The sequence below is a fragment of the Nymphaea colorata genome, chromosome 11 (genome assembly GCF_008831285.2).
Source record: "Nymphaea colorata isolate Beijing-Zhang1983 chromosome 11, ASM883128v2, whole genome shotgun sequence".
NCBI lineage: Eukaryota > Viridiplantae > Streptophyta > Magnoliopsida > Nymphaeales > Nymphaeaceae > Nymphaea > Nymphaea colorata.
This window is the reverse complement of record NC_045148.1, coordinates 1,394,860-1,419,348: the sequence shown is the minus strand read 5'-3', so window position 1 is coordinate 1,419,348 and position 24,489 is coordinate 1,394,860. Positions and strand designations below refer to the sequence as shown.

General features: G+C 34.5%; 2 long non-coding RNA genes across 6 annotated transcripts; both read right to left on the bottom strand.

Moving 5' to 3' along the window:
• Positions 1-1,989: 1,989 nt before the first annotated feature.
• LOC116264094 (uncharacterized) lies at positions 1,990-14,694 on the bottom strand. 3 transcript variants are annotated; one of them, XR_004174792.2, is made up of 5 exons: positions 14,611-14,694; positions 13,332-13,448; positions 13,107-13,190; positions 11,796-11,946; positions 1,990-6,898 (listed from the first exon to the last, which is right to left on the bottom strand). It is a non-coding gene; the product is annotated as an uncharacterized LOC116264094 (long non-coding RNA). The 3 variants fall into 3 exon arrangements; XR_007574691.1 differs by having other exon boundaries at positions 11,852-11,946; positions 14,611-14,688; XR_007574690.1 differs by having other exon boundaries at positions 13,332-13,451; positions 14,611-14,677.
• Positions 14,695-14,784: 90 nt separating this feature from the next.
• On the bottom strand, positions 14,785-23,574 carry LOC116264093 (uncharacterized). 3 transcript variants are annotated; one of them, XR_004174789.2, is made up of 6 exons: positions 23,444-23,541; positions 23,217-23,271; positions 22,870-23,027; positions 22,691-22,761; positions 21,775-21,860; positions 14,785-14,914 (listed from the first exon to the last, which is right to left on the bottom strand). It is a non-coding gene; the product is annotated as an uncharacterized LOC116264093 (long non-coding RNA). The 3 variants fall into 3 exon arrangements; XR_004174790.2 differs by lacking the exon at positions 23,217-23,271 and having other exon boundaries at positions 23,444-23,574; XR_004174788.2 differs by lacking the exon at positions 23,444-23,541 and having other exon boundaries at positions 23,217-23,436.
• Between the last annotated feature and the right edge of the window lie 915 nt (positions 23,575-24,489).

The following is a 24,489-nucleotide window of genomic DNA, read 5'->3' as shown; positions in this document are numbered from 1 at the left end:
AGAAGTTCAGGGACAATATCTCTCTCTCTCTCCTTATTGATTGGTAGGACCTGCCTCTTCGATTCCAACATGCTTCCTTTCTACCGTGTCAACTTCTTTCCTTAGGTTGTGTTTGATTACCGCACATCTCAAATCCATAAAGATTTGAAATATGAGGTTTTCAAGTCCCCCTAAATTCATGCTTTTTGCATTAAAGTATGGATTTAAAATCCATGCTAGGAGTGAGATCCACAGTTTGCTACAACTATAGATTTTAGCTACCATGGATTTGAGATTCCCTCATATCTGAGATCTGATACAACTATAGACTTCTACTATCTAGATTTGAGATTCCCTTGCATCCTTGATATGTGGGGAACCAAACTCAACCTTAAGAGTCAGTACTGTGATACCATTGCTTACAGTTATGTTATTGGTTTGTATTTGTTTTGAACCTTTTTCACCTAGCTACTGGTTCTGGGTCATATAAGTGGGCCCAGATTCGGCGAAGTCTCAGATATGTGATCCGTATGCATTAGAATGGCATTGCAGGGTTCGACAAAAAAAAAATCCCCTTCTATTATCTACCAAAGAGTAAGTTGTTGACCAAAGAAAAGTATTGACAGAAATATGAGTAACAAAAGCTAATTAAGCAGTGAAACACCCAAGCTACAGGATTACGTCAAAGACCGAATTAACATCGCAACCTGGAGGCCTAAAGCCCCTTGCATGAAGCGGTTGTTGCATCCTCAAACCCATATTAAATCTTAACATCAGTGGAAACCCACCCTGCAGACGATACTTCAACTCTGTATCAAACCTGCAAAAACTAACCTCATGGGCATTTCCCAAATCTTTGCTACTGATTTCAATCGCATCTAAGCATTCACAACAAAATCCATTCGAACTGTATATGGACACTTCATTTTGAACAAACCATTTTTTGAATTTTACAAGTGGGTGAGAGGTTAACACCCTACTGTGCAGAAAAGAAGCATGAAGAACCCTTAGTTTCTCCTAAATCAGGGTCCTGGGTTGTGCAAGGGCCAGGGTGAACCAATCCTGATTTGGGATCCTGGGTTGTGTAAGAGCCAAGGTGATCAACAGGCTTCTTTCAGCTCGACAGGGCCCAAAGGAATAACACTCACGGGAATCAAAGTAAAGACGGCAATATCCCAACTAGAACCTTTGAGGCTTGAACAAACTACTTTAATATCATACAAAAATCATGTAAATGCTTTCATCTTTGGAAATTAAAAGAATTTGGAAACATTAAAAGAATTAAAAATCATTTTACTCCTAATCACAAGAGAATACTTTTAATATAAGAAGTACTTCGCAATTCACAATTCTAGGTAGGTCTCTTCACGATTTCGGTTTTCTATTAATGTGCTTGCAAGCGAAGAGGAAGTATGTGATGCAATGCAAAATTGTAGAGAAAAGTGACTTAAAAAAGCATAATTTATGATTGTCTATTTTTTTTGAATAAGTTAATCTTCTGAGTATATTTTAGTATTTTTATTCATCAAGAATGTGTTTGTAGAATAATTTAGAAACTCCTGCAGTTATTTGTATTTACTGACATTAATAGTAACGCCACAGGTCGAACCTTCATTGGTAAATTTCTTCAATAGCAATTCATCTCTGACTTGCAGAATATTCATCTCGGGTCCCAACTTTTGGGGGTGGAAATGGGAGGCGACAAGCCTTCATTATTGTTCGAAGACTTTTCGAAACATATTCGTGTCAGTTACTCTGTTTTATCCTTTTAAATCCGACTTGTTAGAAAGAGAGGATATCCTTAAGAAACAACCATTTCGGTTGGAATACTTTTCCTCTGGACTATATTAAAGCAGGTTTTCACAAAAAACCAGCTAAATGTTAAAAACAATTCTCGATAATATCTTCTCCGGCTCGTCCATAGCGGGAGGTCTTTCATGCCCTCCCCCCTCTTATAGATTAACATACAAACGGCTCATGTTTAGCAGTAGATAAGATGAAAAGCAAATATACAAAGGGATAAAAATGACACTTGGTTGAATATCTTCACGTTGGCATTTTACTGTTGTCACCATCAGTATATAGATTCGAAGATGCATACAACATTTTGCCACATATGCAGAGCATTGAACTATTCTTATTTACTCAATAAATAGTTCATAATGCTTAAAGAAACTAGGGATGCAAGTGATTGAATGTGGTTTACAATAAAAAAGAAAAAAAAATTACAAAAATGGTGCCCACCTTTTTTAATGTAGGTTGTATAGTTATTGACCGCAATTCTCGAATCACTGTCAGTGTACACATCCATCTGCTGTGAATAAAAGTAGAGATCATACCTCCCAGCACTTCCAAATGGTAAAAAAGGAAATAAAATGAAAAAGAAAAACTAGAGATGCAAGTGAATAAATGTCGTTTAAAAAAGAAATTTACAAAAAACCGCTCCCCTTCTAAAGTAGGTTGTTAAGCTTTGACTGTAATTCTTGAATTGATGCTTCTGTATTTAAAACACGAATTTTAATGGAATAATTTACCGACTTCTCCTTACAAATCCAAAACATGTTATTTATAAATTAAAAAAATGTCAAAATTATTTTAACACTCACTAGAGAGCCAGTCTCCTTGTCCTGCAAGGGCTGGCAGCAAGTGACGGGCATTGGAAGTTGCAATGAACCTCGGTCTACCCGTCATGATACCCCGGGTCTCGGCCCCTGACAAGTTTAAAAATAAAAAATAAATTTTAATTATAAAATATATTTATTAATAATAAATATATATTATTAAAATAAAAAATTTAAAAAATATATATTTTTAAAACTAAAACCGGACGAACCGGGCCGGCCTATCGGGCCCGAGCCTGGCCCAGGCCCGAAAAATGCTGGCCCAAGCCAGGCCACTGACGGCCCGGACCGATGCCCACCCTTAATTGTGTTTGGCAAGATAGTGATGGTTTTTTTTTTATTATTCTATTCTTCTTTTTTCCTTTAGATATTTTGTTTTCATACTGGTAATTATGTAGATTACCCCTCCAGATTCACGTGCTAATCAGGCAGTCATTTAAAAACTACCACAAAAAACTTGCTAACATATTAATTAGGCATCAAATATGAACACCCCTTTTCACCATTTTTTTTTAAACAGTGACATGCAAACTAATGTTAAAAATAATCACTTAATGATGACTCATAGATGAAAGATGTAATGGGTAGCCAACGATGACAGCTTCAAATTCTGCTCTAATCTTTGGGGTTCTTGTTCCTAACAGTATAAGGAAAGATCCATATAGCCCTTTTACGCCCTTCCATTTCAAGTCATACCACCTGTTCGCATTCATACTTGAAATTTTAAAATCAAATCTGCATCTAAGATAAAAAATTTTATGTATAATTGACCCCAAGCCATTTACCGTATTTTGGATTCAGGCCCAGGTTCAAATCCTTTAGGAGTTGCCGGATCTAACTACATGGACCCAATTTGGGCTCGACCTTGGATCAACCGACCCATTTACATCCTTGGTTTCAGGACATATTATGATTGAACACAATTTGTCCCATAAATAGCTGCCACAATTTCGGATTATGATGGCATATTTATCGAGCATCTCATATTATAGGCTGCATTTTTTTTTTTCTTTCAAAACCAAAACCAGAACTTTACTGAAAATAATAGTATTCAGGAGTTAATGCAAATAAAATGAACTGTTAAGACAAAGATAATACATGAATTGCATAAAGGCAATAAACTAATAAATGCTACCTAAGCTTCCTAGAACATGCTTGCTTTCACTAGAAATAATAAACATGACAACTTCAGTTGCTCTCAATACAAGCAGATAGCCAAACAAATAGCTTTCCATTATGTATGAGATGGAGCCTTTCAATAACTTACTGGTCATAACATTTAAATTTTTTTTTTTTCACAGCAAATACAGATTCTACGTAAAACCTCCTTGAAATATATAGGAATGCCTTGGACAACGAGCTTAACATTCAACCTTGAGGAACATACCAAGTGAATTCCACTTTTGTTGGTTGGCAGATAAGCATCTAGAAGCTCAACACCGCTATCTTAGGGGGGGACTAACCAATAGCATCCTTCACAAAAACTGAGCAGCTGCTCGCGTGCATGTGTAGGTTTTGCATGAATATTGATTGTCAACTATTTGTAATGAATTGGGTTTCGATTCATGCATGAATGATTAGTGAAAGAAGGCTGCATTCTACATTTTATCGGGTTTGTACCCGGAGATTTACGTCCCTTTTGGGCTTTCTCATTGTTGCAATAATTCTCTTCTCCATTACTTCTCTATTGCTCGAGCATATTAACTCATAAGGTCTATCGGAAGGGGACCAACCATTTATCTAAAAAATAATAAAACACAAAAAGGTGGAGATTTTTCAAATCATACCAAAATTCCCCAAAGTTTTCCCAATATTAATAATGAAGTCCACCATAAAGATTACTTTCTGTCGAAGTGATTATCAAATCAGTAAAAGGCTACTTTTTTGCCTCTTAAAAATCGACATGAAAAGGAAAATAGCTTCATGGATACATTAGTTTGCCTTACAACGTCCTAGAATTGGTAAAACAGAAAAAAGTCACACCCAACTGTTTAGATTAGAAAAATAAACTAAAGTGCATATAGTTGACCCACTGATTATTGGGTATGTTTGAAGAGATTATAAACAAATGATCATAAAATTTATTTTATTTGAGAGTATTGTAGCTATTTTATCACACCAAATACACCAGCTTAAGTTATAGCCTAGGGTTAGTCGGAAAAAGATTATTCTTGTTTGAGCCGTGCAAAACATAGGTGTGTTTCTGAAAGTGAAAGCAGAAGTGGACAGGATCTACACCAACATTTCATAGGTTGAAGCACAGCAGCTAGCACAATGGTTATAACCCACAATGGTTAACAAAACCACCAAACACCACTAGCTTTTCTAACCCACAATTCAGTTGGAAACGCAAACGACGAATGTGTTGTGAAATGATTGCGTTTCAAAAAGGGCATAGCGGTGGAACTTGTTGTAACTTGATATGTAGAAGATTGACATAAAGATCAAAAAGCCTCTGGGCACAAAAAATAGCTTATAAACTGACTGGCCAAAATGGTATATCTATATAATGCAAGCACTAAAGAATGGAAGGAAGGTCAAAGAAAAATAGGAAGAACGCTTCAGCTTAAGAATCTAACCCAGCTCTCATTGAGAAAAATATAGGACATAGAAGAGCACAGAGTGTCAACTAAACAAGACCTATAAAATGACAATGATTTATGTGGATTAAGATGAATAATGGTTGAACAAGGAAGAATAAGGGATGCAACCTGACCAGCAATAAAAACCAATGTTGAAATAAAACAACAAAGAACTACCAACTCATTTCAATAAAAGCTTGAAATAACCAACAAAGAACTAGCAATTCATTTAAGTATGTCCCGTATCCCATATGTACCCAAAAGAAGATGATCACTACACTACTTTCGGAAGGAAGACCGCAAGTTCAGTGTTCTTCAAGCTTTAATTAGAGGACAACATTAGCAGCACCCAATAAAAACCGTACACATGCAAAAGGAACTAAAACAATGGACAAGCAATGCAGTTAAGAGGTACTGTGTCCTTATCCAGAGGCAGATGCTCAACTGCATACTACTAGAAGGAATCCCACGAATCCATTGTTCTTTATGTTTTAATTATGGAGGTCAATATTAGCAGAAACCAACAAAGAGATTTTTGAACACATATAACATAACAATTTACAAATTTGTAAATTAATACATATTCCAGCACAAACATTAATCAAAACTTATCCATCAAAAAGATGGAATTGCCAACAGATCAATTATTCAACATAATGAATAAACATAAGTTGTAAATTACAACTTAACCTCCATTTTCATGAACACATATAACATAACAAACAATTGCATCAAAGATTGAAAGGTTTCCAGAAATGATTGAAAAAAGAATCATAAATCTGAATAATGTTTATAACCACTTAGAGAAAGGAAATTAATTAAATATGGGCAGTCCATGCCCCAAATCAAAGTACTAGTGCGATGCTGGGTACGGTCAAAAATAAAATCGCACCAAATACAGTCATTGTACCCAGGACCGTACTTGTCTATTTTAAGAGTAGGTCAAAGTTGACCTTTTTTTCGAGTCTTTTTGTTGAAATTTAGGGTTTTTAAATACTATTTAATATGGTAATAATGAAACTTAACTCTATATTTAATGTTGCAATAATGAAGATGCTATAATAATGAATGTTAATTGCATATTTACAGCTATAATAATGAAAATTAGCTAAAAAGGGGCATAATAAACGAGAGGGGGATAGACAACCCAATCTGCGAACCTACTACATAAAAACTATATTAATGATAATAATGAATGTTAACAACATATTTAATGCTATAATAATAAAGATTAACTAAAAAGAGGCGTAATAGATGTGTGTGTGAAAGAGAGAGCCCAATTTACTAACCTACTACATAAAAACTGTATTAATGAGGGGATTTAATGAACAATTTCTGTATTTGATTTCTAAATAACTTCAATACAACTTTTAAATAAAAACTACCATCATGAAGACTAAATTTCTCATAAGCTGTGCATCCGTACTCGTACCTATGAGACATAGGGTGAAACAACACTATACAACCACCATAACTTCCAAATAAGGGTTTTCAAACGTTGAACCGAATTTAAGTTGCTAACTGTCCTACCATATGGATCCAAAAGGCATGCCAAACTACCGTTTTCCCAAACAATAGCACTCTCAAAGAAAAAATTGTTTCCAGAAAACATCCTCAGCCATAAATCAACCAAGAAGATACTTGCCAAAAAATATTGATCACAGAAAACTTGATTTGTAACATTTCCGCCTTTTCATGTGTATGAAAACCTTTACCCTGCCATTAGAATCAATTTTCTCAGTGACATCTGAAATGTAGGTGAAAAGTTCACAAACATGATTTACATTTTTCTTGATTATTCTGAAGGACTGGGCAGGTCACTCATCACAAAGTCACATGCCCACCCTCATCTTGAAAGATGCTAATTGAGTCAGGCATTCTATAACAAGCATAACATCTAAAATGATAGGTTTATGTAAATTGAGAACAGTCTCCACAACAAGGAAAACAAAAACTATAGCAGTATGTAGTAACAGATTGTATCCCAGAGCTGGCGAGAACATTGCAATGCACTCTAACAAACTTATGCATAAAACTAGTAAAACATTTTCAGTATGCCTAACCGACTAAAAGCCAAACCATGAGACTGGTCTTACCATTAAAGAAATAAATAAAAAAATGTAAGTTCTCAAACTAAACGTTCTTTGGATCAATGGTCACGTCTAGTTTGACTTGGATATGATTGTAAGTTTGGATTTTGTAGCAGGTGTGGATCAGAGGTCTTATCTGATCTTAAAAATGTAGGATTTAGATATGCTTGAGAGTCTAGATCAATGGTCATATCTAATCCAAAAGTTATTGGCTTTGGAACAAATTGTGAGTTTGAGTCAGTGGTCTTATCTGAGAGAAGTTATTCAATTTGATTCTAGTTGTAGGTTTGGATCAATGGTCTTGTCTAGTTGGATTTGGACATGATTATAAGTTTTGATCTTGTTGTAGGTGTGGATTAGTGGTCTTATCTGATCCTAAAATTGTAGGACCTGATATGCTTGTGAGTCTAGATCAATGGTCGTATCTAATCCAAAAGTTATTGGTTTTAGATCTAGTTGTCGGTTTGAATTAGTGGCCTTTGTTTTCAGAAGTTCTTGAATTTGGTTCGAATTGTAGGTTTGGATCAATTGTCTTGTCTGGATCAAACTAAATATGATTACAAGTATGAATCTTGTTCTAGGTGTCGATCAGTGGTCTTATTTGAGACAAAAATTGTAGGATTTGAATATGCTTGTGAGTCTAGATCAAAGGTCGTATATGATCCAAAAGTTGTTGGTTTTGGAGCTAGTTGTGAGACTAAATCAATAGTCTTATCTGATTCAAAAGTTCTTGAATTTGGTTTGAGGTGTAGGTTTGAATCAATTGCCTTGTCTAGTTGGGTTTGGATATGATTACAAGTTTGTATCTTATTGTAGGTGTGGATAAGAGGTCTTACCTAATCCTAAAATTGTAGGATTTGGATATGCTTGTGAGTTTAGATCAATGGTCGTTTTTTATCCAAAAGTTCTTGGCTTTGGGTATAGCTTTGAGTATGAATCAATGGTCTTATTTGATTCAGAATTTCTTGAAATTGGTTCTAATAGTAGGTTTACAACAAGGGTTTTGTCTAGTTGGATTTGGATATGATTACAAGTTAGGATCTTTTAGGTGTGGATTAGTAGTCTTATCTAATACTAAAATTGGGGAATTTGGATATGCTTGAGCATCTAGATCAATGGTATATCCAATTGAAAAGTTATTGCACTTTGGATCTAGTTGTGAGTTTGAATTAATGGTCTTATCTCATCCAAAAGTTCTTGAATTTTGACTCGAGTTGTAGGTTTGGATCTTGTTGTGGCTATGGATCAGTGGTCTTACATGATCCTAAAATTGTAAGATTTGCATATGCATGTGAGTCTAGATGAATGGCTGTATCTGATCCAAAAGTTATTGGCTTTGGATTTTGTTGTGAGTCTGAATCAATGGTCTTGTTTGATCTAGAAGTTCTTGAATTTGGCTCGAGTTGTTGGTTTGGATCAATGGTCTTGTCTAGTTCGCTTTGGATATGATTATAAGTTTGGATTTTCTTGTAGGTGTGGATTAACGGTCTTATTTGACCTCAAAATTGTAGTATTTCTATATGGTTGTGAGTCTAGATCAATGGTTGTATTTCATCCAAAAGTTATTGGCTTTGGATCTACTTGTGAGTCAGAATCAGTGTCTTTATCTTATTTGAAAGTTCTTCAATTTGGTTCGAGTTGTAAGTATGGACTGATGGTCTTGTCTACTTGGATTTGGATATAACAATAAGTTAGGATCTTGTTGTAGGTGTGGATCAGTGGTCTTACATGATCGTAAGATTTAGTTATGCTTGTGAGTCAAGATCAATGGTTGTATCTAATCCAAAAGTTATTGGTTTTGGATCTAGTTGCGAATCAAAATTACTGGTTTTATCTGATCCAGAAGTTCTTGAATTTAGTTTGAGTTTTAGGTTTGGATCAATCGTCTTGTCTAGTTGGATTTGGATGTGTTTGTGAGTCTTGATCAGTGGTTGCATTTGAACCAAAAGTTATTGGCTTTGGATCTAGTTGTGAGTATGAATCAATGGTCTTGTCTCATCCAGAAGTTCTTGAATTTGGTTTGAGTTGTAGTTTTGAATCAATGGTCTTTTCTAGCTACATTAGGATCTTGTTATAAGTTTGGAACATGTTGAGGGAGTGGATCAGTGGTCTTATCTGACCCTCACGTTGTCATATTTGGTTATGCTTGTGAGTCTAGATCAATAGTTGCATATGATCCAAAAGTCACTATTTTTGGATCTAGTTGTGAGTCTGAATCAGTGGTCATATTTGATACAAAATTCCTTAAATTTGGTACAAGTTGTAGGCTTGATCATGGTCTTGTCTAGTTGGATTTGCATATGATTATAAGTTTGGATTTTGTCACAAGTGTGGATCAAGGTCTTAATTGATCCCGAAATTGTAGGATTTGGATATGCTTGTGAGTCTAGATCAATGGTTGTATCTCATCCAAAAGTTATTGGCATTGGATCAAATTGTGAGTATGAATCAGTGGTCTTATCTAATCAAGAAGTTCTTGAATTTAGTTCGAGTTGTAGGTTTGCATCAATGGTCTTGTCTAGTTGAATTTGGTTATGATTATAAGTTTTGATTTTGTTGTAGGTGTGGATTAGTGTGGATTAGTGGTCTTATTTGATCCTAAAATTGTATGATTTGGATATGCTTGTGAGTCTAGATCAATGGTCTTATCTGATCCAAAAGTTATTGGATTTAGATCAAGTTGTGAATTTGAATCAATGGTCTTATATGATCCAGAAGTTCTTGAATTTAGTTCGAGTTGAAGGTTTGCATCAATGGTCTAGTTGAATTTGGATATGATTATAAGTTTTGATCTTGTTGTAGGTGTGGATCAGTGGTCTTATCTGATCCTAAAATTATAGGATTTAGATATGTTTGTGAGTCAAGATCAATGGTCGAATCTGGACCAAAAGTTATTGGTTTTAGATCAAGTAGTGAGGTTGATTCAATGGTCTTATCTTATTCAGAAGTTCTAGAATTTGGTTAGAGTTGTAGGCTTGGATCAATTGTCCTATAAGTTTGGATCTTGTTGTAGTTGTGGATCAATGGCCTTATCTAATCCTAAAATTGTAGGATTTGAATATGCTTGTGAGTGTACATCAATGATTACATGTGATCCAAAAGTTATTGGTTTTGAATCTAATTGTGAGCCTGAATCAATAACCTTATATGATTCAGAGGTTCGTGAATTTGGTTGGAGTTGTAAGTTTGGATCAATTGTCTTGTCTAGTTGGAATTGGAGAATGGTTATAAGTTTGAACCTTCTTGTAGGTGTGGATTGGTGGTCTTATCTGATCCTAAAATTGTAGGATTTGGATATGCTTGTGAGTCTAGATCAATGGTCATTTCTTATCTAAAAGTTATTGGCTTTCGATATGATATAGTTGTGAGTTTAAATCAGTGGTCTTATCTGATTCAAAATTTTTTGAAATTGGTTCGAGTAGTAGGTTTGCAACAAGGGTCTTGTCTAGTTGGATTTGGATATGATTAAAAGTTAGGATATTGTACGTGTGGATTGTGGTCTTATGTGATCTTAAAATTGTGGCATTTGGATTTGCATATGAGTCTAGATCAATGGTCGTATCTAATTGAAAAGGTATTGGCTTTGGATCTAATTCTGAGTTTGAATCAATGGTCTTATCTGATCCAAAAGATTTTGAATTTGGTTTGAGTTATAGGTTTGGATCAATGGTCATGTCTAGTTGGATTTGGACATGATTATGAGTTTGGATCATATTGTAGGTGTAGAACATTGGTCTTATATGATCCTAAAATTGTAGGTTTTGGATGGGCTTGTGAGTCTAGATCAATGGTTGTATCTTATCCAAAAGTTATTGGCTTTGGATCTAGTTGTGAGTCTGAACCAATGGTCTTATCTGATTTGGAAGTTATTGAATTTGATTTCAGTTGTAGTTTTAGATCAACGGTCTTGTCTAGTTCAATTTGAATCTAATTATAAGTTTGAATTTGTTGTAGGTGCAGATCAGTGGTTTGATCTTAAAATTGTAGGATTTAAATATGCTTGTGAGTCTAGACCAATGGTCGTAACTTATCCAAAAGTTATTGGCTTTGGATCTAGTTGTGAGTCTGAATATCTGATCTATAAGTTTTTGAATTTAGTTGGAGTTGTAAGTTTGGATCAATGGTCTTGTCTAGTTGGATTTTGGCTATGGTTAGAAGTTTGGATCTTGTTGTAGGTGTGGATCAATGTCTACAAAAGCATCAAAATTGGTAGACCAACAAGTAAGAGGTCACTAGTATTTAAAGAATTCAAGGAAAAGCATTCAGTCAAACATGCTTTAGTGCATACATTAGAAACCCATTGCAGTTCACAATTTAGACTTATTGGTAAAGTAATGAATACAAAACCTGTGATATTTCATTTGCCCCTAGAATTTGTACTAATCAGCATATCATATAGCCTATGAAGCGTAATTTCTAGCATGTATCACATAATGAGATAACAAAACAAAAGAACAAACATTATATATACACATACTAAATCCACATGATTTGATAAATAAACATTAACAAAAACAACATACCATCAATCATTAATAGAATGCAGGAACTTATAATTGTGTAGAAAGGAAGCCCATACAGATGGTTTGCTAGTCTTCTTCTCAGGCAAGCAGATGACCACATTTGTAGCACCACCATAGAACACAGAAGTGCACAAAGATCCTCAAGTGATTTCTGGAAGGAAAACGAAAAAAAGCAAGGGAAAACTATCAGTAGCAGACCCTTCAATAAACTTACAACTAGGATTGTAGGTTTCAAAGGGAAAAGATGGGGAAAAAAAGAAAAATATCATAAATAAATATATGAGGATGTAATTTTCATCATAAGGAAGAACCTGGGAAGAAAATATTAAATGGTCCAAACACCAAATACATATTTGAGTGGCCATAACTTTTTTCTTTTAGGTGTTCGTTTTGTTGTTTTTTAGGGTTGGTTCAAATTACATAGTTTCATATTAAACCTAGCATGCTCCCATATATATAACATGTGAATTTTTGCTTATTTATATAATGGGAAAGGAAAGTGTGATGGCACATTCCATATGTCACATCACGAATTTAACATAGAGGAGGATCTATATTTTCTTTTAGATGCTATAGCTAACGAATTCTACTAATACCTCAGCCTAGCACGTCAACTTGTTGAAGAATGGATTACAGCCAGGTGAATCTAACCCTCCTCCTCAAGAAACCTGTGATTCTTTTACTGAAACTTTTCCAAAGAAAGTTACAGAAAGGCCTTTGTAGTTGCAGATCCCACCAAGTCAGACAATAATCAGCTGATACTTTAATAGGTTCTACACTTCTACTGCAGATATATATTACTAGTATAAGTATCTAAAATGGTGAATTATATCATTATTATAGATCCTATATCTGCTGTTTCATGTCACCAGTGTACACCTATGCCAATGGTGATGCACAAACGTATACCAGTGCTTGTTGCCATGTCTACACTCTACAGTCTTAAGAACAAAACAAAAAAGAAATACTGCTTTATACAGGTGGCAGAAAATTCAACAGACATGCTTCCAAAAGCCAACAAGAAGACAGAAGCAGGATTCCAAACTAACAAGATAATCAACTTGACAACTAGGTTTGATCTCAAAAGAGTCAAAACCAGAGAAAAAGTAATCAAAATGCTTTAGAAAAAAACTAATTGACGCGATGCTTTAGAAAAAAACTAATTGATGCGATGCTTAACAAAACAACTAATTAAATGAATGCTAACTTTGAAATTTCAACACAACTAATTAAATGAATAATGACTTTGCAATTTCAACCAAAAAAAGAGTTTAAAAAGGCAATCACAGGATGTTCTTAAGAATGACTTACCATCTGTTGAAGCATAAGATCCCAAGTGCTCCCACTCGAAGCATAACATAGTAAACAGATCTGCTATGCATTGTGATAGACAGCCTGGGCATTGGCAAAAAGAAAAATGAAACTGCTATCAGTTACAAACGATTAAATGCAACATTTTTTTCTAATGACTAGCAAAGCATTTGATCCATTAATAGTCAATAAATGTAAAGTTATGCACCAGAAAAAATCAAATACCTGCAAAATATTGATTTGCCTATCCTATGGTCTCTTGCATGTCACCTTAAGAAGTATTGTAAGTTGCCTCTCATTCAATCTTTTGGTACATCTTTGGCCCTCCACATTTTTACAAGCCTGCTATATGCATTTCACAACTATGAACTAGAGACTAATAAACAAAAAAATACTAGGATAAGTGAAAAGAACAACAAAACAGATAGCAACTTCTTCATAACATAAAAAGAGACCATTTAAATGCATCCTTGATCGTTGAAGTTCAAGATTAGCCAACCCAAGATTACTTCTTTCTCTCTCTTTTTTGTAGGGTTTTGTGTCTTGCCGTGGGGTTGATCTGGCTAATTTTTTCGGTGTCCTTATGCATGTCTATTGCTTAAGATTGTTGTTCAGGTTACCGGTGTTTGCTATGAGCATGCTTTTGGAGCTTCAATTTCTTGTTTACATGTTGCTGGGTAGCGCTTCGCCTCTCCAGGCTTTGAATGGTCTTTTTTGTGCGTTTGGTGTCATTTTTGCCGCATTTTCTGATTTCAATCATTTGGCCAGATGTCCTGACTTTTTGGTCGGACAGCAGAATCCTCTAACTTCGCGCTAAAAGTGATCGTCATGTAATGGTGACTAATAAGTTTCTTTCTCGCACCAAGAGGGAAGTCATTCTCTCTCTCTCTTTCTCTTCTCCACCCCCGCCCACCCCAACTATGAAAGAGAGAGTAATTGGGGTTGAATAATACTGAAACTTGAACTGTCCGAATGCAAACACATTTTTGTGCAAACTCAAGCAGGCAGATACCTAACTATACATGCAGCTATGTGAATAAATATGAGAAAAATCAAACACCATACCTAGCTAGACAACTTGAAACCACAGTAACAAAAAAAAAATGCATTAAAAAAAATCATGTTTTAAATAAATCACAATAAATAAGTCAACCATTTAAAACTTTAAACAAACACCTTTTTTAAAAAAAATGACAAAATGAAACAAAAAATTATGCTTTCTATTTTTTTTCATTTTTTTTATTGCCAAGCTGCTTGTTTTTATTTTTAAATTTTTATTTGTTGCAAATCTACTTATTTTTTGATGTTTATGTCATTAGCTTCTCAACTTATGTTACATTTTTTAATTTTTTCTTCTTTTCAATTTGTTAAAAAATTACCATTATTTTTCCTTTTTTTTTTCTCAAGCTCACAATGTTATACACAAGAAACACCTCACTGTTTAAAATGCAAAAAAAGTTTTCTGGGACGATGCTTCAAACCATGCATATTTTTGTCTATGTACCTAGTTTCTTCCAATCACTTCCTCCATATCAAGTTGAGGGGTGTTCGAGCACCTACAACAGGTCATACATCCTTTCATGCATCTAGAAAACATCAACACATTGTCTTACTTCAGTTTACACTTATCCTATAATTGAATAAAAGAATACACAACAAAAGAAAGTGTCTTGCCTTAGATGAACTTCCCACTTCAGTTGATTCCTTCCTCACTACCTGGTCCAAAACTCAGAGGGCAGCACCTCAGTGACATCTTTGTTCGCTGATGAGCTTCCTCAAGAGTCTATCCTCCACCCAGCATCATTTCCCTTCAAACCAAATAAAATGAGAAGAAAGGCTAACCTCACCCTTAAATAGTACTTGTATAGAAATCGTGAACCCTGAAGTCAAGTAAGCTGAATGAGTATTTTGTTACTTTGTTTCAAAATAAGAGATGAATTTCACAACTATCAACTGCCATAGGCATAAACATATGCATATTTTCTTACAGCTTAATAACAAATGTAATTTTTTTAATTTAAATAACAGTCAAAGGGAGGATATATCCGGGTAGAAGGCAAATATTGGTTAAAGCAGACCCATTTTCAACAAAGACTAGAAATTTAAGATATGAGATGTAAGGAGAGGTCCAGGGAAGCAACTCCTATTGACGGTTCTAGGAAATGACCATATCCATAAGCTGCAATAACAAAGGTTGCAAAGAACATAATAAGGTAAAAAAATGGAAGATGCGAATGCCATTAAAGTTTTTCAATTTCAATACACTTCAACTCTGTAAAACTGAGAAATAACAGATAGTACACTAACGCTTCGCTTTTTAACTCATTTAGCAAAGGTGATACAACAGATGAAACCAATCCATGCATACATGAATTCATCTCAAAAACAAATCCAAAAACTTATAATTTGCTATTAAGGAAGATTGCAAACAAATATAACAAGTTATCTCCAAATGGTAAGACTAATCAAGTCAGCCACAAGTATTTGTACCTTACAGGTTATGCCACACAGTTACTGCTCAAATGGCGCAGTACCTGCACCAAGCCGGTACAGTAATAGTACGGCCCACGTATTTAGGACCATACCCATCCATTTTTTACTCAGTCAAAGCCTTTTATATCCAAAAATTAGGTCAAAGTTTAATATATTTTGGATTTTCAGTATGTTTTCTGCTTCATACTTTATTCTTGTCTAGAATCTATAAATTTTGAATCATGAATATGCTGTTTTGTTTGATTAAAATCTAACCTTTCATTATATGAATATATATATATATATCTATATATATATATATATAAAACGATACACGATATGCTCGTGTATCCCAAGCATATCGCCTGTATCGTACGATACGGGGAAAAACACAAAGTTTGTTATTTTTTAAATTTTAAACACTTCTCCCTCTCTCTATTCTTGTGTTTAAACTTAAAGACTCCAAGAGACGTGGGAGAGAGAGATTCTGCCATTTTTCATAAAAAATAACTGAGGGTTCATCGATTTAGGAGATATTATCAATGTTGTACGTACTGTATCGAACGATACGTACCATATCGATTTCCTTTTATGGTACGATACACCCCCTATCGTAAATGGAAGGTGTATCGGGTCACGTATCGTACGATACAGAGTAATTTTGAAAAAGGGCCACCCGACGCCTCCTTTTTCACTTTTTCTTTAAAACGTCCGAGGGTTCTTCATTTGTAACGTGGGGATTGTGCATCAAGGGGGGAGATCATCAATTTTCACCATGAAAACATCGATTTTCACCATGAAATCGAAGATTAAAGGGTCGATTTGTGCGTGGGTGGTTGATTTTCGTTGGGAGGAAAGAGGTTTTATTCATTTCTTCTTCACAAGGTATGAAATCTCATGTTTTTACCATATATTCATAATTTTTTACCGTACAATTGTAGATTAAAAGATTTTTAATATTTTTTATTAAGTTTACCATAAGATTTCGTTTTTTTTTTGAAGATATGGATCCTACCTGGCAATGAGGCGAAAGGGTGAAGGAGAATAACCGGTTGAAACTCAAATGTAGCTTTTGTGGAAATACATTTTCAGGAGGGATTAGTAGAATGAAACACCATTTGGCAAGAACCTCCAAAGATGCGTCTCCTTGTGTTGGAAGACCAAACAAACCTTTGCCTCCATTTGTGCAGCAATGTTTAGATATGCTTCATGCTTTACATCAAAAGAGGATACAAAAAGAAATTGAAGAAGCAGATGTACGTTACAATGAGCCTTTGAAAGATGAAGAAGAAGAGGAAGAAGCTTATGAATGTGATGATGAAGATGATAGCAGTCTAAGAACAGATTTCGAGACCTCAAGAGGTAGAGATTGTAGAGGAAAATAGATCATGTATGAAGGAGGTCGATCTGGCATAACGGGAAGGAAGAGAAGAGACACAACAGATAGGGCCAGGCGTGGTATGCGACACCTAGTGGTAGAGTTCCTACTGGTAGGTCTAGTGTTAGCTCTATTAAGAGCTTTTTCCCTTCCTATTCTAGCCCAGGTGGTCAGCCGCAGATTCGTGCTGCTATGACATCTAAAGATATGCTATATCAAGCACAAAAGATGGTAGGGAAATGATTTTATGATGCTTGTATTCTATTTAATGCAGCTAATTCTTTTCAATTCCAAGCCATGGCATATGCAATTGCTTCTATAGTCCCGGATTAAAAATGTCATCATATCATCAGTTGAGGGGTAAAATTCTTCAAAATACAGTGAAAGAAGTATCTGAACATTGCAATCAATTGAAATTATCTTGGAAGGAAACAAGTTGCTTCATTATGTCAGATTGATGGACTGATACAAGGTCAAGAACACTTGTAAATTTTCTTGTTTATTGCCCTAAAGGTACAATGTTCTTGAAATCTCTTGACTTGTCTGATGTTCCTAAGACTGCTGAGATTTTGTTCAATGTTTTTGATAATATCGTACAAGAAGTTGGACCTGCAAATATTGTACAATTTATTACAGATAATGCTACAAATTATAGAGATGCATGACATTTGTTATTTCAAAAGTATGGAACATTCTTTTGGAGTCTATGTGCCACTTATTGTGTTAATCTTATGCTTCAAGATCTTAATGAGATGCATGATATTGACCAATGTCAAGAGGTAACAAAATTTATCTATAATCATGCATATGTATTGAGTTTGATGAGAAAGTTTACAAAAGAAATTGAATTGATACGACCTGCACAAACTAGATTTGCCACAAATGTATTGACTGTGCAGAGTGTGGTGAAACAAAGAACTCTTTTGAGGCAGATGTTCGCTAGTGAAGAATGGGCTGCATATCCACATGCTCATAAAAGAAATGCTTCTTTAGTTGTGGATATCATATTTAATAACGAATTTTGGGAATCATGTGTGAAGCCATTGAAAGTTTGTGTTCCATTAGTGAAAGTCCTTAGGTTAGCTGACTGCGAGGATAGGCCTTCCATATGGTACTTATATGAGGCCATGGATAAACCAAAAGAGGCAATTTGAGACAACTTAAAAGGAATGAAAAAGTTATATATGCCCATATGGAAGATGATAGATAAAAGGTGGACTAGACAGCTTCATCAACCTCTTCATGCAGCAGCTTACTATCTAAATCCTGCAATTAGATTTTCTCCTACATTTAAGAAGGACAGAAAAGTCTTAAGTGGTTTGTTAGATTGTATTAACGTGTTAGTGGCAGATTCTAGAGAACAACAAGCTGTCAGCAATGAGTTGGATCTATATGATACTTGTTATCAGAGCATGAGACAACTTGTCGCCATTTAAGCCAGGACAACCATGCGTCCAGGTAAATACATAGAAATGTTTAATTTACTTTGCATTTGTTACATTTGATTCTTTTAGAACTTTCACATTGATTTATTATAACATTATATTTTTGTTTAGATTTATGGTGGAATAGGTATGAGTTTGATTGTCCAAACCTAGCACGTTTTGCAATCAAAGTCCTCAGCCAGACATGCAGTGCTAGTGGATGCGAAAGGAACTAGAGTGTGTTCCAACATATCCATAGTAAAACAAGGAATAGACTTGAACATAAAAGGTTGAATGACCTTGTCTTTGTTCGATATAATATGAGGTTGAAACAAATGTAATATAGCTTAATATTTATATTTTTTGTACAATATATTTATATGAAATTATATATTAACAAGTTTTCTCTTATGTAATATAGAGAATTACAAAAAACAACATCAAAGAAGCACACATCTGAGTTCGATCCTATCAGCTTGAAAAACTCTGACGATCTGCCATGGAATGAGAAAGAACCAGCTACAATATTTGATGATGAAGATCTTGAATGCTTCAACCTTGAAGCTGAAGCAACATAAGGCTTTGTTGATGAATGAGAGTCTGCTAGTGCTACTGTTGGTGCTGAATATGTTGGTAAGGATCTTCCAATTCTTGACGATGAAGATGAAGAAGATGATGATGAAGATTATGAATGATGAATCATTATATGCATCGAACCACTTAAGAGTTATGAATCTATGGTTGTTGAACATTTGAATGTTTTATCACTTTATGGCTTATGCTTTGTTGATTGAAATTGAATGATATTGTTATGAATTTTGATGTCTATGAACTATGAATGATGAACTGTGAATGCGAAAGTTTATAACATTTAGCAATAATAAGTCTATCATTATCTAAAACATGTTTTCTATGAAGAATTTATTATTTTTAATTTTTTGTAATTTTTTATGAATTTTCCGAGTTTTTTTATTTTTTTCGGATCAATTATTATTTATCAAAAAAATTTACGATACGTTTACGATACGTTACGATACAGCGTATCTTAAGGACTGACCGATACGACTTATGATACGCGTTTTACAACATTGGATATTATCGTTAAATCATGAAAAATGATAACTATATATTTTGAACTTATGAAATTGTGATGTAATCTAAGTCCTAAGACCCGAAGTCCTAAGACTCTAAATCCTAAGATTCTATAAAATTTTTAAGTTTAAAATTGTGATGGATACTTATTATGTTATTTTGAATCTCTAATTTCTTATTTTTGAATGTGTTGTTGATACACATGAATGTTTCTTATGTATGATGATCTTTTTTATATTTCAATACATTTTTCTTGAGTTGTTTATTTTTTTAGATTTTTTTATAATTTTGTCCTTTTTTTATTTTTAATATTTTTTAAAATTAAAAATTAATTTTACGATATGGTACGCTATGTTTGCGATACGTTATGATATGGCGTATAGGCCGGGCCGACCGATATGCGTTACGCTATATCTTTTACAACATTAGATATTTTTGCTTTCATATTCCTAATCTGTCAATTCCTTCTCGAATGACTTCAAATGAAAGGCAGAAATGAGTATTCTAACTGTCCAAGGGACAGAAGGGTTAATGTTTGCCCTTAACAATGGTTTTCCACCATGCAATTGACGCATGAGAGAAAGGCTTAATGTACAACAAGGACATAAAAGAGGACATTGAATAGCACACCAACATGAACGATAAGTATTTATAGATAAATGGTTTGAACTTATTCGATTACAAAATTTTATCTACACTTCAAAAACAGTTGTCTTTTCTTTCTTAAGTTTGTCAATCACATAGGTCACATCTATATAGCTAGTGTTATAAAAAAAGTATATAAAATTATAAATACCAACAATACAATCATTGTACAATTAACACCTCTCCCTCTTTCTGCCCACAATATATATATATATATATATATATATATATATATATAATTACGCACACACACAGACAAAAAAAAAAAGACATATATATAACAATATATATATATATATATATATATATATATATATATATATATATATACTTATGTTCAGCACTCTTGGCTCCTGGAAACCTTGGTTTTATAATTTTTTTAAGTAGTTTCATATGCACCAAGAAGACATGGCTTTCATCCCTGCCTTAACATTTGTAATTTCAAAAATATGTCTTGTTTCCAATGATGCTTATATCATTTCACCTAAGAAAAGTGTTCATAGTTATGTTTTTTTAAAGACCAACATGGAATACTTGATGCAAAGATGGATTGCAATTGCAAGATTGAGAATAACAATTTGATGTGCCATGATATCTGCTACATAAATTAGATATTCCACGACACAGTGCCTGTTGATAACACAACCGATCATACAAATTCACATGTTGAAGTTTGGACGGAAGTTAGATAAAAAAGGGTCTATTGAACAGAAGTTAGACAAAAATTCAAAGAACTGACTGGAATTTAAACTTTTTTCTCATAATAATAGGAAATTCAGGTCCTCACTTATCCTTGACAAAGCCAGATTCAAGCAGTTGTAGGGGTTCATGTAGGAACATGCACATCTCAGTATGAAGGAGATCAAGAGTGCACCTGCTAACTTCTCTTAAGCATTAGGAGGTGGTGCCCAAAGAGAAGCTTTCAGTACATAGGTTATCAAAAACAAACTCTCCTTTTCTCTGTCAGCTCATAGATCAAAATTGTGCTGAAATAACAAATTATCTTTAAAATTTGGATTGCTTATTCTGCATAAGACTTAACAGTAAATGAAATAATACAGCAGAAAAGATCCTTGTGAAAAATCAATTACATGGTACACTCCCCTTTGACTTTATTCTTCAGGTAACTGCAGGTACTTCTTATTTAGTTCTTTGTACATTCTAGATAAGCTTTTTGTTCCATCATTTATGTTTTTACATACTTACTTGACTACAATAACTATGAAAGTCTTTGTTATTAGGTAAAATATATATTTTTTATTACTTATTACTGCTCATCTGTACTTTTTAGAAGTTTCAAATGGCCATGTTCTCTCGATAATTGTGAAGATTCATCAAGAGAACTATGTTCTTGAAGTTTTTGTCTTGCTAAGGTTGTCAAGCACCAATACTCTAGGGCCATATGAACCTATTTCCTAAAAATATGACAATGAAGCAAATAAAGCAGGAACAGTAAAAAAAGTGGTTACTCTTAATATATGCATAAGTATCCGTCCGAATCACAATGCAATGCATCTTTAACTCATGTATAACAAGAGAAATCATTTCAAAAAACAGAAACTAGCTGGTTGTACCAAAGGCTACAAAAGACACCAAGTACTTCATAACTAAAGGCCAAAAAAATTTGAAATGACAAGGGTGTTTAAGAACATCATACTTTTCTAAATTAACAAAAGATTGCACTGGGAGGAAACTTTGGTGCTCTGGGACAACCCAAGAGAAGAAGTCTGATCTGAACATACCCTGTCAATGTAAGAAGACTATACTTAAGAGATAAATTGCCATAAAATGCAATTTTAATATTTTATTATATCAAGATTGTACTGCATATGATTACAAACGCATAAAAAAGTGTGGACAGTGGTATAAGAATATACATCTAACTTGATCATAAAACAAGTGCTACAATATTTTGGATGTATCATAATTAAACAGCAAACATATAAGCACGTGGGGGGTGGCCCCTGTTCAAAAAGATGAATCAGAGAGCCCCAATGTTGACCAAATTTGATTTGAAAAGTTTTAGAATATTCAAGTCTAAACCATCTATATTCATGGTTGTGGACCCAAGATGCTTTGGAGCATCTCCTACTCAAGGAGAAAAAAAAAACATAAATTGGGAAAGGGACCAAAGAGTCCATTTTCAGCGATCACTAGTTACCCATACAATGGCGCTCTTAGGTATAAATTTCACAAAAAATGTCTCCTTCAAAACTGAGACTCGTTGACCATATATGTGGTTCAACTCAAACGTGGAATTGCATACAACTATGAGGAATTTTTAACAGCAACTTTAATATGTTTTACCAGTGGATTTTTAACCTAAGAAATATGGAATCCCAGTACTTTTACAAGTATTTCTATAACAACTTTAGTGTTTTTACCATTGGATTTTTAACCTAAGGGGATTATCTTCTTTTCACCAAATGCAAATATCAACATATGTTATCATGTACCAAGCATATAAGCAATACATCAATCGAATCAATCACAAAAGAAATGATTTTTTTTTTTTTAGAAGAAAGCAGCTATATAAAACAACATCAACTATTGAACGATCAACTATTTCTCACCTGATTTAGGAACACAACATGGTGCTAGCTCAGTTCGTAGATCAAGTCCTTCTGCCTGAGTTATACTTTACCTATATACAAACACGACAAAATTAGAAGATCATCCCACATTCTAAATAGACTCTAAAGAATCCCACAAGCAAATACATATATATATATATATAGATGCATCAAATCACCTAGGCCACCCGGTTCCGTCCAAAACGGATGCATGGACGTCCAAAAAGACAGTGGTTCCTCATCCCATTCTCCCACTCGCGCCCCGCCCCCTTTCAAACAAGGGCAACAGGAGATGCGATCACTTGAAGGAAGGATGAGCGATTAGAAAGGACAAAACCTGCAAAACAAGAGTTAGAAAGCCTTAATGAGCTGATGCCAAACTCTGTAGTTTTTTCCCCTTTTACGCAATTAAAATAAGAAAGAAAACATAAACTCCAGTCGTCCTCCAATATTTACAGCCTAAATCTTTGGAGAAAAAATAATGGAAATCACGATAGTTGATAGTGCAGAGGAAGAACAACATTACATTGGGACGATCTCTTGCATGGAATCTACTGGCCAACACCATTATCCCAAGGGTTCTACAAAAAAAGAAAGAGGGAGAAAGAGTATCGAGCAGAACCTAATTCCAACAGCATATTGCCCTTGCGCAATGAAGTTTAAAGAAAAACAAATTCTCATCCTCCTCTACTTGACAGTAATCTCTCGCCATCCCGAACCACAAAGAGAGAGAGAGAGAGAGAGAGAGCTCACCATCGCCATCGATGAGACTTGAGAGGATCCTCCGAAGCCCAGAGGGTGAAAGTGAGGGTTAGAGAGGCCGGAACGCCTAACAAAACTAGACCTGGGCAATGGGCCGGCGGAGGTCCGGCCTTGGCCCTTTTCTTTGCAAGTTTGTTGTCTTTGACTCAAAAGTTGAAATAATAATGTTGAATAAAGAATGTTTATTAAAAAATAAATCATCCGTACATCACAGACCCGGTACCACTTACCAATTAGACCATTGATACTCCGTACTCGCAGCCGCCTATTATGGAAAGAGGAGACCGCTGTAATGGTTTGAAAAATCGGGCTGGGTACCCGATATTCATGGGATGGACATTTTTTCTTCTCCGAAGTTGTTTGCCCACAATGGAGATTTTTGATCTGGATATATGCGGGTTGATTTGTTACTGAGGAGAACCAACTGTTATATTTCTCTGCAATTGTTTCTTGGCTTAGGACTTGAGTTTCTTGTGGTTTCCTTTGTTACATGCGGCCAGTTGGATGTATATATATATATATATATATATATATATATATATATATATATTATCTGAGAGTTTATAAGATAAATTTTCTTTTTTATGAGGAGAGCGATGAAAGTAGGCAAGTGGTGAAATACATCAAGTGAAGCTCGAGCGGCAGTGTCGGAAAGACTTCTACGTGAACCACTATCGTGGCTATTAAACCACTGCATCACACATCTACAGCTGGAGGAGATCTCGCCCATATCAGATCCACAAATCATGTCCCTATCAAAGATAACACTCAGGCTATTAAGACTACTACAAAAAATGAGGATCATCTATGTATAGCAACTGAAAAAGAGGAAACGTGTAATTATGTAATCAAATCTAATCCCAAAAAATACGGGATTAGCGATTCTGTAATCAAATTTAATCCCAACAAATATGGGATTAACGATTCTGTAATCAAATAAAATCCCAACGAATATGGGATTGATGGTCATGAAAATTGACTATAAAAGAGAGTCTCTTGTCTTGTAAAATTAAAAAAAAGAAAGAGATACCCTCCTT